Genomic DNA, 19,829 nt, shown 5'->3' with positions numbered 1-19,829 from the left:
CAATTTTATTTTTTCACTATTCCAGGATTCATTGTTTATGCACCATACCCAGTGCTCCATGCAAAATGTGCAAAAAAATCTTTAAAATAAATAAACAAAAAGTTGGGACTCCTAATCTAGCAGAGTGCCTGTACTACATAGCTGACTGGCACTTCCCCACATAGAACACCTCTGCCAACAAGGTCTTTATGAAGAGCCGAGCAAAGAACAAATTGTGTCTATTTCTACTCCAAGGGTCTACTTTGGTGCAGGTACTCTGTGACGGTGAAGTGTTCTCCCAAATAAGCGACATAAATAACGTGGAACTTGCTAGAAATAGAAATACTTGGACCCCACTCCCGACCTACTGAATCCAAATCTTAGGTGTAGAGAGCCCAGAAAACTGTGGTTTTCTAAGCCTCCTAGTGATGCTGATGCAAGCTAAAACTTGAGAATCACAGCACTAGAAGGTCATGTTCTTTTCTGCAAGATAAAAAAGCTAAGAAGCAATCCGGTGCAACAGCCCTATCTGCTCCTACAGAATTGGCCCAGAGAAGGATGTGGAAAAATTTTAAAAACACTCCAGTAAAAGGACTAGTTGGGAACAACACAGCTTTCCAATGAAGCTATCAGGATGAAATAGTAGCAAATTGTATGCTTAGGTAATTAATTAAATTACACTTTTATTTGTTGTCATATAAATGACATGCTTTCTACAGGATGAACCAATTAACATTTGGAGACCATCTGTTCAAACAGTGATCTTAATTTTAAAATAGTTGTTATTTTCTGGCAATAGTTAGATAAAAGGTCCAAGCACCCACAGAGGCCAGTATAAAGGAGAACGTATATCCACATATTCCTTGTGGCAATAAGTCTGAGTCAAGGCCATCTAAAACTTGCTTTATAGAATCATAATCTATCAGGACTCTGGTTGTAACTGACAGAAACCCAACTCAAACTAGCTTAAGCAAAGTAGGAGAAATGTTATAAAAGTGATTCTGACCACACTGAGTTCCAGTTCCAAAAGAATGAATAAATTTTGGTATAAAATACACAATGAACCAGAAATAATTTTATATGGCTCAATGAGACCTAGTCAGAAGAATGTTTGTAATTATTAAATCTGATTTCCTCTTTTTTGAGCCAGTCCTAATTAGACCCCTGCTCCCTTGACTGGATCTGAGGAGGAAATAAGCCCACTTGTGACAGTATGGCCTCAGAGGAGAAAGTCCAGAAAAGTCCCAGCCCTGCTGGAGGATACTGGAAATGGGGGTGGGGGGTGGGGTGGGGCATGATACAAGTCTGAGGCCTGGACATAGATCAGGCTCTTTGTTGGTTAGTGTAATATACATCCTATTTGGGTTATACCCTGACTCAACCCCACTTCCCTAGTTCTCCTAGGATGGATATTTGGGGACCCTCAGCTCATCCACTAAGAGGAATCCTTAGAACCTCATCTGCTGTCAGTCTACTGCATCTGGAGGGAAAGGTCACCCAAACCTTGAAAGCATTCTGCCCTGGCACTGTGGGAGAAGAAGTGAGGGTGACAAGGAGTGTGCCACTTCCTTCTCTTAGATCAATACCACCCAATAAATAAGTGAGTAAATCATCTCCCTTTTCAGCACATGTGGCCTAAGGAATGTTTAATTCACTTGAAACTTGTGAGTAGGCCAAGGGATATTCAATTAAGCCAGTCCAGTTGTTCTCCTGAAACCCTATATTAAGGAGTTTGGAATTTATCCTCAGGGCAGTGGGGAACCCTGAATGATTTTACGATGATTGACATAATCAGGTATGAGGTTGAGAACAATCAACTCTGGTTGCTGTGTGGAGACTAGAATTGTAGTGCTCAAGGCAACAGTTGATAGTCATGTTGAAAACAGTCACATCACTTTTAACAGATTCTGTTATCAATCTGATAAACCCAGAATTAACATTTGTTAAAGAGTAAACCGCATGAAGCTTATTTAAAAGTCAGACAAGCTAATGATCTATGGTAGAGGATTGTCCATTTTTAAAAAGTACGATAGAGTTTGCCTTTGTTTCACAGAATCAGATTCAAACCCGGGGAGTTAATTACACTGGTTGGCAAGAATCAGAGTTCATCAGTTATTACGTACTTTGAGTAGCGTTAGTGGAAAAACATGTTCTGGTTATTTAATATTTTAAGCTAGTAACCTATATAAAGAAATGTTAGTGGGTCAAAACAAGGCTCCAAGAACTGTGCAGCTAAGAAAAACAGACCGCTTGGGCAGAGACTTATTTCTACATTTCTGTGACTTCTTTCAACCAGAATCATGTTTCAGACCATGACTCTAAATACAGTCTCACTACTAGTTACAAAACCTCTCACAAGTGTTTGTCACACCCAGGTATTCTGGAGATAATGAGTTGCTAATAAGAATTATATTTGACCAGTTCTCAGGTCCCAGAGGAAGAGTGCTCACTTCCTTGTTCTCTACAAATCGGCTCATCCAGGTAGATTTTTGGTTTGCTTTTCTTTCAGGTTCCTAATGTTCCTGTCAAATCAGTACTTGGGAGATTAATACACATTCGCTTAAGAATGAAGCAGGCAACACTGGACCCAGTTTATCAACAGATCTTCTTTAAGAGGTAAAAGATGACTCTCTCTTGAGGAGAGAGAGTGAAAATTGAATGACTAAGCAGCAGGTACAGAGAGCAGGCTAGGGGATAGGGGGCAGGGATATGTTGGGTGGGTGATGGGTTTGGAGGAGGGCACTTGTGATGAGTACTGGGTGTTTGTGTGTAGGTGATGAATCACTGGATTCTACTCCTGAAACTAGTATTACACTATATGTTGACTAGCTGGAATTTAAATATGAACTTGAGCTCCCCGCCCCAAAAAGAACCCCCAAAAAACCAAAACCCACTAAGCAGTGGGGAAGTCCACGGTATACACTACCGATACTGAAAAATGTTATAAAGATGGCATACACATAGCAAACTTTTCAGGTCTTAAGAAGGAGACTGCTTTGCCAGTGACATCCAAGCCAGCTGCTGCGGCAGTGGGCAAAGCAACCTCACTACATTCTTTGTATGCCAGCCCCTCTCGGGTTGAGGTCTTGGCCCAATGAAGTCAGTTCTGAGCTTTTCAAAGGTTTCTAAATCAAGTCCTTCGGAAACTTGCAGTCAAGTTTTGCTCTTCTCCCTTTTGCCTCAAAGTGATGGTAGCTTCAGGCATTTCCAGATCTTCCTGTTCAGCTGAGCCCTCCAGAGGAGACTTGTACAATTCTTCCTTTTGTTTCCCTCTATCTGTAAAAAGTTCTTGTTTCCTCCAGGACATCTGTGTCTCCTCCCTACATGAGGAGGAAACTCTTGCCCTCCACCCACACTCAGGGCTGTAAGGGGTAGGTTCACAGCAGGACAACTGGTTTAGTCATGCAATTTGAAATTACTAGGTACTCAAATTAAACTTAGACCAGTGAAATACAAAATGTGCTCTTGTGTTTGGCATTATATAAACTTCTATTATCATAGAATTTAGATTCTTATAGGATGCCATAAGCCACAAAGAAGGGGAGAACTAAAATCCAAGACCAACTTGCCCTGTCTGAGGTAATCCTGTGACCCTAGTAAAGCCTACCAGTCCAGCAAGGAGTGTCCAGCAGGGTTCTGCAGGGATGAGCTCACATATGGTCTCACCTAGTAACATGCATGCAGATGCTGTTCACACTAACGCTGAACTGGGTATATATTTATTTCAAAACCGAGAGCCCTCAAATAGGCTATCCACATGGCAAGCCTGCGATTTCCGATCCTGGAGTATGAAATGGCTCCTTTTCAAATATTTATGAGGACATAAATTTTCAGTTTGCTTTCCCAAGTGAATCATAACAATTTTTGACGGGAGGATTCATCCAAGGAAATGAAAATATCCCCAGTCACTATTAATTAAAAGGAAATGTACTAAGACATATATCACTTTGGCTAGAAGGAGCATTCCACGTCTGAAATATAACAGAATCTGCCAACTCTCATTGGAAGGGGGGACTAATTTGAGCCAGAAAGGCCCTATCAGAGAAGTATCTAGCAGTCCTGAGTTTTGTCAGACTTCAGAGAAACTGGTGTAGAAGAGCAAGAGTTAAGATGATAATGAACCTCTTGGAGAGGTTCTCTGAGACCAGCTCCATCAGGAAGACAGTGAGACACATCCTAAGAAGAGAATTCAAGAATGTAGAGGTTTGACACACCCATGAGACTTAGCAAATGGGCATAGTAAGTAAGTACTAAGAGACGGACACAATATTTTCATCAGTCCTTATCAAGGATCTGTTGGATGATATGTGCTATGTTGTGTTGACAAACATAGGTTAGACTAAGGACCAAGGCAAACACATCAGACCCTCTCCAAAAGTTGGAAGCAACTTAAGTATACATTGAAGGATGAGTGGATAAACAAATTGTGGTCTATACATACAATGGAATGATATTCAGCCTTAAAAAGGAAGGAGATTCAAAAAAATTAAAAATTAAAAAAAATAAAGGAAGGAGATTCTGACACACACTACAGCATAGATGAAACATGAGGACAGTATCTGAGTGGGAAAAAAAGGTAAAAAAAAAAAAAGACAAATACTATATGATTCCACTTATATGAGGTATCTGGAATAGTCAAATTCATAGAAACCAAAAGTAAAATGGTGGTTGCCAGGGGTTACGGAGAGGAGGTAATAGAATATTATGGACTGAATGTTTGTGTCCCATCAAAATTTATCTGTTGAAATCCTAATTCACAATGTGATGGGATTAAGAAGTGGGGGCTTTGGAAGGTGATTACGTCATGAGGGTGGAGCCCCCATCAATGGGATTGGTGTCCTTCAAGAAGAGACCTCAGAGAGCTCTCTCCCCTCCTGCTATGTGAAAATACAGTGACAAGACAGCCATCTATAAACCAGAAAGCAGGCTCTCATCAAGCACTGAATCTGCTGGCTTGGACTTCCCAGACTTCAGGACTGTGACAAATCAGTTTTTTGTTTAATCCAATCTACCCAGTCTATGGTACTTTTGTATAGCAGCCTGAATGGACTAAGATGTGGGAGCTGTTGTCTGATGGATACAGAGTTTCAGTTTTGGAAGACAAAAAGGGTTAGGGAGATTGGTTGCATAGCAGTGTGAATATACATAATACTACCAAAATATATAGTTGAAAATGGTTAAAATGGCTAAATTTACATTACGTATATTTTACCACAATTAAAACATTTTAAGACATGTATCAAAGTTCATATTTTATGTAGGTGCAGTTTATTGTATATCAGACATACCTCAATTAAACTATCTTTAAAGAAACAAAGAAAAAATAATAACTCCAGATGAGGTCAGCAGGGAGGGGCCCATTTTGCTTGCATGGTCGGAGAAGACTGCAGTTCCCAGATGGGTACAAGTGGAAGAAGGAAGTTAACTCTGTGAAGTATTTAATACCAATATTCTAATAAATATATGGTAATATTAATAGATATCATAAGGGATATCCTGTATGTTAAACATACTGTTTCTTACCTCCACTGTGGAATATTCATCCAATTTTCCCTTGGTATTTGGGATCAATCATCCCAACCAACACTGTTGAGAAGCCCAAAGTGGTAAGGTGGCAGTTTTAATTATCAGTTCGATGGAATCATTATTTTGTCTACTGGTAAAAGCATTCTTCCCTCCGGAACTAAGAGCTCTAGGCCCACCCAGCAGAAAGCTGTAGAAACACAAAACAAAAATTTTGCTATTATTAGGAAGAAGAGTGAGTGATACCACTCCCATTTCCACCCCTTGATTCCTGGACCCAAGCATTGTGGCTATCTGAGAAATAGTCCCAGATATTGGCTGCTGATTCATAGTTTATATAGCTTACTGGAGAACCTTGCCCCAGCCCTGCAAGGTATTGCCACCATACTGGCACCATAACAGCCAGAATGATAGAAAATATAAGCATACCAGTTATCCAACAGGGGGTTAATATCCAAAATATATAAGGAACACTTACAAATCAAAATTCAAATAATAATAATAAGCAAAAATTCAAATAACCCAATTAAAAAATGGGCAAAGGACCCGAGTAGACATTTTTCCAAAGAAGACATATAAATGGCCAACAGCTGCATGAAAAGATGCTCAACATCATTAATCATCAGGGAAATGCAAGTCAAAACTCCAGTGAAATATCAGCTCATATTTGTTAGGATGGCTATTATTTTTTAAAAAAAAGAGAGATTATTGTACAAGAGTAATGTGTATAAATCAACCAAGCTCAGTGCCCTGAATAAGAATATTTATTATTATTAATGTTATAAATAATATAGTATTTCTATAAATTAAATACACATTTTCATAAAGACTACAGTTCACAGAGAAAAAAGTGTCAAGAGATAACAAATCCTGGCAAGGATATAGAGAAAAGGGAAACCTTGTACATTATTGGTGGGACTGTAACTTCAAACAGCCATTATGGAAAATAATATGAAGGTTCCTTAAAAAATTAAAAATAGACTATCATAAGATCTAGCAATCCCACTTCTGGGTATATATCAAATAAAACTAGTATCTCAAAGAAATAGCTGCTCTCCTGTGTTCATCACATGACATTGTGCTGATTGGACCTAATGAGTGAGAAGTTGTAACTTGTAGATTTATTGGTAAGACATCAGTGTATCAAGTGTGGAAAATAAATCTGACTAAAATTTAGGGGCCTTCCACCTCAGTGCAATTTCTAGGGGTTTCAGTGATATGGGACATGTTGAAATTATCCCTTCTAATGTGAAGGAAAAGTTGTTACAGCTGGTCTCTCCTACAACCAAGAAAGAGGTACAATACAAGAAAGAGGTACAGTACTCCTACAACCAAGAAAGTGGGCTTCTTCTGAGGGCAACATCTTATTCATTTGAGTGTGTTACTTCAGGCCATTATCATGTGACCTGAAAAGTTAGAGTGTAATTCCAAGGTCCTTCTTGTTCCAGGAGTTTGCACAAGTTCAGGGACTATCATCAGTCCTCTTGATGTGCCATTTCTATTTCTGCCCATTTCCCTTCTGCTCTCCCTAGACTGCCGTTCTCCATTGCTTCTGCTTCCTTCCTAATAACTGAATGTACTCTTGCTGCTATTTTATGATTTCTCTCTCTGAGCTTAAGATCTTCTGGCTCATTTCCAGATCTCTTTAGTTTCCTATTAAAATAGGGATGAATTCTTTAAATATAATTCGGTGGGGGGTGGGGGGGAGAAAGCAGACCCAGAAGATTACATTATTTGTGTGAGATTATTTTCAGAAAGCTCAAAGTCAAATAAAATAAATAATATATTGTTTAAACATAATATTAATGACAAAACTATTTTTTAAAAAAAATTCAGACTAGTCCTTTGTCTAAGTGGGGAGAAGAAGGCAGGAGACAGGAGGATGAAATGGGAAGAGTGAATAGGAAGTCATAAGTTATTGAAAAGTTCTGGATTTTATACTGGTTTGTGGATTTCCAGGTGCTCATCATATTATTACACATTATTGTATGTATTGTATATTTATAGCTTATATAATCATTTCTTATACGTTTGTAGTTTACATATTCATGATAAATATTCTCTTGAATGTGGCAAGTATTACATTAAACACAACAGAGGAGAAGCATTTGAAAAATGAAGAAAGAAACAAAAGGCTGAGAAGGGCTAGTGGAGCAAGTATGTAGCCAACTTAAATGAGTTCAATTTCCAGGTCAGATGAATTCTGTCCCAGAATGTTAAAAGAATTTGCAGATGTGCCTGTTAAAATTCTTTAGGAAATCATGAATGGGAGACATGATAGTAAAGCAAAGATAGTTAAATAATTACCCTGATTTTTTAGAAGCAGGGAAAGGTAGATTTTTTTTTAAATAATGGCAATCAACTTAATATTGATTCCTGTCACAAATTTCTAATAGATGGTATGTTGGCATTTAGAAAGGAATCATGTGCCCACCAAGAACTTCATGGGTTATTGGCAAATGTAATTTCCTTTTGTTTTTGGGTGATCAGACTTGTACCGACCATGATTAGGCAAGCATAAACATAGTGTAACAATATCTTTGCAAGACTTTTGATAAAATAACTCCTCTGTTCTTCCTAACATGATAGAGAGCTATATAATAAAATAGTAGGAGTGTGTGGATTTGTTGCTGATTGAGCAATCTAAAGGATATTGGCCAGTATCAGCCGGAATGGAGACACGAGTGAGCTCTGTCTCTGGCCACCTTGCCTTTCTTGTGCAGACTCGAAATGTGGTTGGCAGGGGCGGGGGGTGTGATGGAGCTCACACAGAGTATCAGAACTAAGACTAAGAGAGACCTGGATAGGACATAGGTTGAAAACAAAGCCCTCAATTTAGTTTGAAAATGTACTTGGAATAACATGGTTGTGAGGAAGAGCTGAACCAATAGCCACTTGTTCAGACAAGTGATGGTGAGAGGCAGAGACCAGAAGAAGAAGTATATCCTCCTAGCTAGCTCAAGGGAAATGGCCTGTAAAGGTTGCTAAAAGAACCTTTTAGAGTGTAAGATCCACACTCTATTTTGCAGTTGGTTAAAACACACCTGGAGTGTGAGCCCAATGGCAGGCACATATTTTAAGAGGGACATTGACCAACTAAAGAGAATCCTGTGGAGGGCGGGTTGGCTTTGTACGAGTCACACCGAGAGGTTGAAGGATTGTAGGATTTTTTTTTTTTTTTTAGAGAGAGGAAAAGCCTTGATTTGTGATGGCTACTTTTAACCTACTATGATGTGAGGAAGGGATTAGACGTATTTAGTTAGTCTCCAGATGACCTAACTTGGTTTGGTAAAAGGAATCTTGAAGAAGGTAGATTTTTCTTCCAGAAAATAAGAGAGAGAGAGAATTTTCTAACAAAACCATCCAGAGGCCGAACATCTATCTCTTACAGAAGTAAGTTCCCATACTAGAAGTGATCAACCAGTTCTGGGCGTTTTAGGGAGAATTCTGTCACTGGGTGGAAGATTTCATTAGACAACCATCAAGATCTTTACCAGTGGTTAAGGTTCAGGGATTCTGTACCTATCCTTTAACAAAAACTCAACTTCCTAATACTGAAATGGTATTAGGAAAACACTATTTGGCTGTCAGTTGACTCCAGGAATCCATCTTAAAAGTATAGTTGCTTATGGGTACAGGAAGCTTTAAGCAATTAGCATATAGCCTTAACCTAATTTATCAAAGATTGGCAATAGATTGGACTCAAAAATCTGGAGGGAAAGAGAAAGAAATAAAAAAAATATTACTTTTATTAACAAAACATGATCATCGTAACTGTAAAGGAATTTTTATGGCAGGAAAAGAAATCACCCTTGCTCTGTTGTCTTAAAACTGATTTCACTCGGACATTTCCTGCATTTGTCCTTCTACATGCTGTTTTTTAAAAAATTATTATTTTTTAACATGGGGTAGTCAGAAATATTTTGATGGGAGAAGGTTGGGGAAATAGATTTATAAAGTCAAGAGTTAGCAGCCTGGTTCAGAGCAGAAGAGCTCTAAAAGCCTAGATGTGAACAAAGGAGTAGGAAGGCTGAAGGAGGAAAGGAACTGGCTGGTTAAGGAACTGGCTGGAATGGTACAAAGTGCCTGCTTTTGGGTGGTGATTTGCTACTTGCTATGCCCTGCCTTGACCAGCTAGAATGGCTGGTTCTTCTTTAGGCAAAACCCATATGCCCCTGCCTACTCCCACGGCTTCTAATACCCCTGCACCCTTTCTGCTGCTCTGCCTCCTGGGCCTCTTCCTGCAGGGAAGCCCAGCCAAGTGAGGCTCCTTTTATTGCAATGTGACCAGACACACTCCCAGTTCCAGATGTTGCTGGCATCAGTTGAACAAACCTCATGAAAACCATAAAGCCAAGTACAAACCCCAGATCAACTGCTTTAGATGTTTTCTTTTTCTGAGAACTGGGACAGGGGTCTCAATCTTCTTCATGCCTCTCTCAAGTTAAAGCTATATGGAGACAAATAAAAACCACAGTTTTCAACCTGTTGTTAATCATTACTGTGTAAGAATAGCATATGGCCCAGTAGAGCCTAGTAAACATTACCAAAGGTTACAAATATGGTGCAGGGGGATCTGGTTTCTAGTTCCATACCACGGGGGTGGTGGTCTAATTTGGCTAGAGGCCATGGAGAGTCTAGAAAGGTGACAAAAATGCATTTTGAGACTTGTTTCCTTACCTCAAGGTAATAAAACTCACTGGAAAAATACAGAAAACTATTCCGCAGCTGATGGAAGGGCCAAGCCCTGCCAGGGTAAGGTGGACCCATGGCCTATGTCAAGGGCATTAGAAGGAGGAAGGAATAGTGCCACGGTGATTACAACATGAAGAACCTGCTTTCCCATGCAGGGTCTGGTCTGAGTTCCCACAGCAGGGAAGCTGCCACCTGGAATGCCAGGCTTCTGGTAGGACCTGGATCCTTGGATATTACATCTGCAGTTCGGGCCTCATAAGTACATAGGGTATATCTGCTGACCCCAAAAGTCAAGGAAGACAGAAATATTCTTTATTTTTTTTCAAACCTTTAACTTCTCCTATTTCTATAGGTCCAAGTATGTTTTTCCTCTTGCCTAGAACTCCATCTCTATCCCAGATCCCTTTGCCTGGCTCCTACATGTCCTTTAAAACCTTGGTATTACTCCTCTGGAAAGTCTTCTTGAACCCTCTCTTCCAACACCTGGTTGGCCTCACTTCCAGCACCTGGTGCCCTATGACTGTGTTACACTATTTTGTCTTTTCCCCATTTAGCCCCCAGTCTTCTTTGTAGCGAGGGTGGTGTCTTATCCATTCTGTCCACACAGGACTGCTTGGCACTGTTCTCTGAATAAACAAATAAAGGAATACCATCCTGGGATTCTGAGGAGCTCCAGCAGAGTAGCAGAGATGTCCTAAAGATGGATTGTCAGCAGAACGGAGGAATGAGGCTTCTCCCAGGGATCCCAAGACCATTAGTTCCCATCAAGGTCAAGGATGGGGAAGTGAGTGTGGCCCCAGGATTGGCTTGGTGATCATTTTGCTCTTAGAACTGAATATGCAGAGTGTGTAGCAGTTCTAAGGCAACTTCCAGAGCAGTGATGATGAAGGCTTGTTTTAAGTTATAATCTGGCCTCAACACAGCAATTGGGAGAGGTACCCTGAGACATGTGAATACTACAATGTCTCAGAGATTCTTCCAGAGCAGGCCCAATAGGAGCCCTAGTTGCACTGCGTTTTGTTGCGAGATGAAGAGCAGTGTCACAGCAGCCCTAGGGACAGTCATGATGGTGAGGGGCCTGGATGTGAAGAAGCAGTGGGTGGGACCTGGCACTATTTTGAGGGGGTCAGGTTGACATACATGATGTAATGCACATAATTCCTGCCAGAGTAAGCCTCAAATATGTAAGACTACTCGTAGTAATAATATCATTATTAATATTATGAAGTCAAAAATTAAAATGACCCCAACACTAAATAGCCAATTATCTGTGGAGGGGGTGACTTCATGGTTCAAGTAGTTTCATTCTGAGATGAAAGGAATAGAAAGCAAGTGGAAGACAAGAATCAACTAGGCTTGGTCATCAAAGAACTGTGGGACTCTTGAAATTTGCCAATCAGCATTCTCACTTGAGACAAAAGAAGCACAGACTTGTGTTAAGGGAGAACTGTTCAGCTTCCATTATTAGCTCTTGTGTTTCTGTCCCTGTGGCACCAAGAGGTTGTCACAGAGAGGAGTGGTGAGGTAAGTGAAGGGCTTTGTCATGTGCAGTTGTTGTCCTGCTTGTCAGCAGAGAGGGGCCTCACCCCCACTCCCTCTCAAGAAGCAGGAGTACCCTGGTCATTATGGGGGTAACTGTGTTGCTTGGTGGGGGCAAAGGGATTGTGCCTCTTTTTGTTACCAATTTACTGTTGTAAGGACTCACTAATGTCTTTCAAAGGCTCAGCACCTTCTGAAGAAAACACTCACAAACCATTTCTACTTAGCAGAAACAATCAAGGGACTTATTCAAACAAGCCTTCAGACTCAGGAGAGGATATTCTAGACCAGGGGCTGACAATTTTTCCTGTGAATAGCCAGAGAGTGAATATGTTAGGCTTTTTGTAGACCATGACCTTTATTTCCTAACTACTCACCTCTGCCCTTGGAGCATGAAAGTAGCCATAGACACCATGTGAATATATGAGTGTGGCTGTATCTCAATAAAATTAACTTATGGAATGACTGGATTTGACCTATGAGCCATGGTTTGCTCACCCCTAAAATCAACAAAAAGCTATCATTACTGAAACGGTTCTTTCACATTACAGTAGCTTACTGCTGTGTTCTGGGTTCCGGTAGGGAATGAAACTTCTGGATGGGTGTGACCTGTAGGGTAGAAGGTCAAAATCAGGTCCACAGCCCTGCCCTGGCTGCTGTTCTCAAGGCCACTCTGCTGAAGAGAGCAGAAGAAGGACTGATCAGGGGCATAAGGGGCAGCGGGGGGGAAGAAAAGTTTGAACATACAGTAAGAAAGGGGACTCTGGGTGGGACAAAAAAGGGTGATCAGGGAGAAGCTGGAGATGGGAACAGTAAAATAGGTAGAAGGATGGGAACCCCTATTTTAGCCAACCCCCTTTCTCTGGGGCTGGGGCTAGGAAAAACTTGCTCTGGGTCACAGAATGACTTCTTTCAGCTTCTCCCGGACAAAGCCTTCAGCACCTCTGGCTGGACCCTCAGGTGGTCTATGGTCTTAGTGGGTTAAGACCTGGTCCATTCGTCCGGCCATCTCAGAACTTGGACACTTCCCACCTCCCAAAACTTACTAACCAGATTTCAACTGAACTCAAATAGATGATGTGCTTAGACATGCCACAAGGCAGATCCCTTTTTCCTATGTCTGCTCCTGCTTTCCACTGTCTTAGAGCTAATCTTTAAAAGTATGGAGTCCCCAGGATTTCTGTGTTTTTCCTGTAGGGGGAGGAAATACTTCAGTGATTTCTTCTTTCTTGTGCTTCTGCCTCTCAGAATACTAAGGATTCTGCAGTGCTTGCTGTTGACAGCTCTCAAATAATGAATGGTCAGATCATGGGATGACTTCAGAAATGACAGTCATTTACTGCTCTCTCAGTAACAGAGAGCAGGTCCTTCCAAGGAGGCTCGCATCATGTGGAGTCTATATGGTGCCCACATGTGAGGCACCATATAGGGAGGCAGGGGGCATGGGGCTCCACAGTTAGGAATTCTGAGCAAATAGTGCGCTAGAAGGAAGCAGACTGGTGGCTGAGTGGCCTTCCAGGAGGATTCTCTTCCCTCTCATAGTCAAGGTTTTTACACAAAGGGGAGAGTGACAGAGTGCTTAAGAAGGTGGGCTCTGGAGTCTCATGACCCAAACCCTGAATCCCTGCCCTGACACATTCTAGCTGTCAGTGACTTGAGGCAAATTATTTCACCACTCTGAGCTGTAGTTTCCCTCATCTTTAAAATGAGCATGCTGCGTCTTACTTAGCTGACGTGAGGATTAATTGAAAGAAGCAGTCTAAAGGCATAGGCTACTGAGAGCTTCTTTTTCTTCTTCTCCTTTCTATTGTTACAGGGACAGGAGTCAAATGATGTAGAGAAAGCCCCATAAAAACCTCAGATCTCCTGTTCTGAGCCTATTCTAGCTGCCGAAATTCTCTTCTGGAGATTCCTTCAGAAGAAATGCACATCTGTTTGGAGATAAAACAGTGTTTTTTTTTTTTGTTTGTTTTTTGTTTTTTTTTTTTAAGATTTTATTTATTTATTTATTTGACAGAGAGAAATCACAAGTAGATGGAGAGGCAGGCAGAGAGAGAGAGAGGGAGGGAAGTAGGCTCCCTGCCGAGCAGAGAGCCCGATGCAGGACTCGATCCCAGGACCCTGAGATCATGACCTGAGCCGAAGGCAGCGGCTTAACCCACTGAGCCACCCAGGCGCCCCAAAACAGTGTTTTTAAAAATATATTATATTATAGCATATTATACATTGTCAGTCACTTACATCCCAGGGAGCGTTAATATGCTTCTTTACAAGCATTTTTCTTTAACAGAACACTTTCACATACATACATTATATGTTCAGAACTCATACAGTCCTGGAAAATAAGGCTAGGGAGGGATTGTTCTCTTCATTTCAGAAAGGGAAAAAATGACTCACAGAATCTAAGTCATTCTGAGGAAGCCTGGACAGAAACCAAGTGCTTTTTGCTAGAGCAGTATTTCTCAGTGTGTCCAAGGACACCCCTGCTCGAGAAGCACTGTGGGGCTGAAAAAGCACCTTCCTAGGCCACATCCACATGGGTTATTCAGACTCACGAGAGGCAGGCCTGGGAATCTGTGTTCTTAGCATCTTCCTCATGTAATTCTGATACATGTTAGAACTTTGAAATCATTGCTCCTGAGTGTACACCAGTGGTTCTCAACCCCAGCGAAACATCTAGATTACCTGTGGGGGATTTGCTTACCAAGATTTACTTAGGCCATACCTACTCAAGTATGAGTCCTCTTCTCCAGAACTCTGACTCAGTAGGTTTGGGGTAGATCTCTGGCATCCACAGTGATTCTTATTCTCAGCTACAGTTCAAAGTTTGCTGCAATTAAAATGACTTGCACACACTTCACCCCAAGTCATTAGGTCAGAATCTCTGGAAATAGAACCATTTGTATTTCAAAACTCTTTCCCTGATGTTCCTAATGTGCAGTCACAGCTGAGAACCAGTGGTCTAGACCAGGGGTCAGCAACTTTTTCTGTAAAGGTCCAGGTAATAAATTTTTGACTTTGTGGGACATATGGTCTCTGTCACAACTACAGACAGTCATTGACTTTCCATGGTTCAACTTACATTTTTAAATTTATAATGGTGAGAAAGTGATATGCATTCAGCAGAGACCATACTTCAAAATTTTAATTTTGATCTGTTTCCAGGCTAGTGACATATGGTACAATAATCTGTTATGATGCTGGGCAGTCACAGCTCCCAGTCAGCCCTGTGATCATGAGGGTAAATAACAGATACACTGACAACCATTCTGTCCCACATGGCCATTCTGCTTCTCATGTTCAGTATTCAATAAACTACATGACGTATTCAACATTTTATTATAAAACAGGCTGTGTGTTAGATGATTTTGCCCAACTATAGACTAGTGAAAACATTCTGAGTACATTTAAGGTAGGCTAGCTACCTGGGTTAGCTCAGTAGGTTAAGTGTATTAAACATATTTTTGACGTATGATATTTACAACTCACAATGGGTTTATGGGAACCTAACCTGATCATAAATCAAGGAAGAGCTATACTCAGTACTGCCATCACAGCACAAAAGTAGCCATAGACAATATGTAAATGAATAAGTGTGCTTGTGTTTCAGTACATTTTCATTTATAAGATTAGGTGTTGGGTTGGATTTGGCCCCTGGGGCACAATTTGCTGGTTCCAATCAATGCCTCTCAAGCTATCTGTGGTACAGGATAATTTTTAAAAAATTTTCCAGTCTGTGGTAGATTGATTTTTTCTAAATAAAATGCAATAAAAGTGAATTACTATAAAAATGAATTAAAAGAGATAAAATATAAGCCCACTGACTAGGCAATTAGATATCAGAGCAGTGTCAAATTACTGTCAAATCTTCTAAATAGTTACACTTAGTTTCTTTACCTATCTTGCATGGAATGGCAAAACACATCTCAGATTAGATCCATCCAAAGATTACACTCTGAGTCACACTGCTAAAATCACCATAATCTTCCTGTTTAAGGGGCAAAGGTAAACAGAATTGGACAGAATTGATGGAAACGTCGTAGAGAAAGGACCTCTGAATCCAACTTTTAATAAGATGGTGGACCTCAACTAGTGAAGACGGAAGGAGAAGGCATCTTAACATAATACTTGTCACGTCGTAAACACTCTATAAAGTAAGTGAGCTGGATTTGACTCAGGCAGAGAAAAGCAAGCTTTATTTGCTGAAAAGTTAGAGAGAAGTGTGTTTGCTACTGTAAGTAGAGCAGTGCTGATGGACTCCCAAGTAAAAGCACTTTGAGGGGCTATGAAATCAGACAGGAAATGAAAACCTGGCATTGCCCCCTTTTAGTCAAGTTGGGGCGATCATTGACTACTGGGAGCCTTGCTGACCTTATCTATGAACGAAGAGTATCGCCAACTTCCCAGGACTTTTGAAAAAGTTCAAATCACATAGAAGTCTCCTACCTCAGTAGCTGGCACTCTGTAAAGGACAGCGACTGTTCCTGAAAGCAGACAGGGCCATGGGGAGATAGCCAGTTCTGCAGCCAGGCAGATCTCGGAGTCCGAATTCCAACTCTACCACTTCTGTGGCATTGGGCCATTTAACCTCAGGGAATCTCAGTTAGCTGTAAAATAGGGACGTCAATCCCTACCTACCCTTCAGGTTAACTAAGAACTATAGATGATCAAGATATATAAAATGAAGGCACAAAAGTAGAGTTTAGAAGGTGGTAGGTCCTGTTTTTTCCTTGTATAATTTCTTCATTGAGCTACATTCACATGAACATACAATTCACCCTTTTGAGTGTGCAATTCAGTAATTTCCAGTATATTGACAATGCTGTGCAACCATCATCACCATTTAATTTCAGAATAGCTCTGGTCTCTTAACCCATGCGACTCAATAGTTAGAGAGAAGTGTGTTTGCTACTGTAAGTAGCTCCTGAGGCCAGCCTCAGCCTTCCCACCAGCTCCTGAAGCTCCTGAAGGCTTGGTGAAGCCTGACAAGGGAGCAGTTGCACCAACAACACTCAGAAAGATTTCTTAATAGTCTCTTTCCAAAGTCTCAAGCCCCACAGCTGCCGCTCCAATCTGTTCTCTCCCCTCCTCACCCTCTCTCTTCTCTGAGCCTCAGAGTCCTGCCCCGCTAGTTCTCTGTCCTTTCTCCATTTCCTCAGCTTCTTCACTTCACTACTGCCAATCATTACTTCACCATGTCAGGGACAGCTAGCTGATTTTCTGAGATCTGCATCCCCTCTTAGGATGAGGGGTCTCGAAGAGGGCTCTCCAACTGGAGTTCTATTTCCCAACTCCCTGACATCTGGGAAGAGCTATGTGGACTAGGTGGACTGGTCCTCATCCCTGGGAGGTGGGCAGAAATTATGTGTGTCACTTCCAGGTCAAAGTGATTAAGAACTGAGTATTTCTCCTCCACCTTCTCTTTCCTTATCTGACAGCTGGAGGCAAGAAGGACTCAAGGCCCTTACAGCTAAGCCTCGAGGAAGGAACATGGTTCATGAACCATCACATGGGAGGCTACCTATGGAATCTCTGATGGGACTGATGGGAGCAAGAGATAAAACAATCCTAGTTATACTATGGAGAACTGGAGGGTTTGCTTATTATAGACATTAGTTTTTCTTGATTAGTATAGCTGGTCAACTCAAAGAAAATAAAACCTTTTTTAATCTCAGAAGCCCCCAGAGGAAAAATGGTTATACATACTATCCTTTGTATAGATTTTTGTCATATTACTATGACTATTACATACCCAATTCCACCCAAGACTGGGACTTGCAAGGGTGATATTAAGATGTCTCTTTTGACAAAGAAAGATACTGAGTTGCTCCCCCAGACTGGGGGATAGCTTCTGGGGCAGCTGGTGAGGGTCCCCAACCCCATCTCCCACCCTCTGCTCTAGGATTAGATGCTTAGTTCGCTCAAGTGGTCAGCAGTCACAGGGTTTTCATAAATCTTAAATACATTTATTAATTTATGCATATACTTGTTCATAAAAAAGACATTCCCTGAGACCATACCTTGTAACCAGCACCGTTGTAGGTACCATGGGGCATGAGGAAATAAAGAGGTCATTATCCCTGTCCTTAAAAAGACCACAGAGGTGGAAATAAGAGCAACAGCTTGTGACTAAGTCTGTGTCAAAGCAGTGGCAGCCACACTCTGACAGTATGCCAGGAAAGCTTGGGGTTTTGGTGGGACCTAGAGAGCTGGAAGCCCCTGGATGCTCTGGGGCCTGTGGTCAAAAAAGACAAGGTCTTTGGCAGGGGCTGCGCCATCTCCCAGCTAGGGTGGAGCCTATTGGCATCGTGTTAAAGCACAACAAGAAGGGGACGCCAGAGTTCAGTTGGCTGCTCCAAAGCACTAGGGAGTGGGCTCTGGCTAACTCTAGAGATGACACCTCTCCCCCTGAAGCTGGCTGGAACAGTCCCAGAGAACAGCAGAAAACCTTCCTTGGAGACAGGCACACAGGCTGAATTTTGGTTGTCAAGTTTGGCTCTCTCCCTTTTCTGTTTCTCTGGTCTCTAAGTCAGCAATCCAAGTGAAGCATCCATTACCTGTCCAGACTTGCTCTGCCAGAGAAACCTCCATGGTGTCACTCAGGGAGAGGTTGGTGCAGCTTTTTATAGTGTTAGAGAATGGACCTGCTGTGTGTGTGTGTTGTGTGTGTGTGTGTGTGTGTGTGAGTGAGTGTTAGGGGCCATGGGGGGTCCCACTGCCAATGAATAGGAGTCCTTTGACATAGGTGCTAGGTTTTCAGACCACTACTATCTCTTTCTTCTCTCCCCTGGAAAGAAAATCAAGAGGACAATATTTCTTATAGCCCAGTGGGTAGGCAAAATCAGTTTGAAATCCACCTGAGATCGATTCCTGGGGCAGCTCTGGGACCAAGATGACCAAGGATTTGGGTCAAAGCTCACAACCACACAGGGGAAACACTTAGTGTTTCTTCCCTACAAAAAGGTAAAAGACAGAATGGAATGATGAGCATGGTTCAAGTGTCTCCCTTAGTCTGTTCCTATGACCAGAGGTTTCAGAGCATGACACTTAACTATTTGTGCTACAGGATCTCCCCACAGGGAGCCAGCCTAAGGGTCACTGAGCAGATGTCTGCCATCAAGGCAGCTCAAACTCCTTCCATCCTGCCTAGTTTTAGACAGAGAGGACAGTCCCAGAATTATATTATGTGTCCTGTGACAACATACTCCTTCTCCAGTGGCCAATCCCTTCTGTGTGAGATGTTTTCTTGAATGATGTTTCATTGAATGATGCTAAGAGAGACTTGCCCAGGTTTTCATACTGAGTCACCATGACCCAGAGGTTGGCCCTCAGGTTTGCTGGCTTGAGAACTGAATTCTGTCATTTCCTCACAGGTAAGCAAGCTATGGAGACCCGAGTGCCTCACTGAGGGCCTGAATGACAAATTAGATCCAGGCTTATCAATGAGGGATCAGGTAGATCTGAGAAAAGCCAGTCTTTTCTCAAGGGAGCTCCCGAGGATACCATCACTCCGGATGCTAAAACAATGCAGGCATTCTTAATGTGCACACAAGGAGAGTGAAGTTTCAAGGGATATCCTTTGCTCCTAAGGGATATTTAATCATTCTAGAGTACCTGGACGAACTATCCTACTGCATTCTGGAGATGTTTCTGGATGGACAGTGCTGGTTTTCATCATCAGAAGGACCCAGCTCTGGCATGGAGCTTGAGCACCAACCAGTCTCGTGTAAATTCAGAGACCACTTCCATCTGTGATGCCTGCCTTGCCCCATTCATAATACAGTACAACTGAACAAATAAATGGATAAGCTAGTGCGTTGCAACTTTTTGTATAACTATGAACCCGTGCAAAACAATGTTTGTATGTCATACTGGGTAAATTATAGAGGGACTTGACATCCTAAGTTCTGTTCTGCCACCATAAGCTTACAAGAAAGTAAAAGCCCCCACATATTTGCAAGTCATCATTGCCTAACAGACGTGTTGGAAAGCTCTGGCACAGACCAGGATCATCTTCACTAGACTTGGGAATATTCAGTAGAGATGGTAAGTTCTCTAGTCTCATCAGCCACACACCTTCTTTTAGGATCTGA

The 19,829-nt window shown here is 41.7% G+C and overlaps 2 long non-coding RNA genes across 2 annotated transcripts; one reads left to right on the top strand and one right to left on the bottom strand.

The window, feature by feature from the left end:
- Nucleotides 1–1,499: 1,499 nt before the first annotated feature.
- LOC309842984 lies at nt 1,500–15,861 on the top strand. Its single transcript, XR_014299895.1, has 3 exons — nt 1,500–1,579; nt 2,489–2,595; nt 15,734–15,861. It is a non-coding gene; the product is annotated as an uncharacterized lncRNA (long non-coding RNA).
- LOC309842986 lies at nt 5,231–5,687 on the bottom strand. The gene is made up of 2 exons (XR_014299897.1): nt 5,503–5,687; nt 5,231–5,406 (listed from the first exon to the last, which is right to left on the bottom strand). It is a non-coding gene; the product is annotated as an uncharacterized lncRNA (long non-coding RNA).
- Nucleotides 15,862–19,829: the final 3,968 nt, after the last annotated feature.

The sequence above is a fragment of the Mustela nivalis genome (assembly GCF_964662115.1).
Source record: "Mustela nivalis genome assembly, chromosome: 10".
NCBI lineage: Eukaryota > Metazoa > Chordata > Mammalia > Carnivora > Mustelidae > Mustela > Mustela nivalis.
The sequence above is the reverse complement of the archived record's forward strand: the minus strand, read 5'-3'. Positions and strand labels throughout refer to the sequence as shown.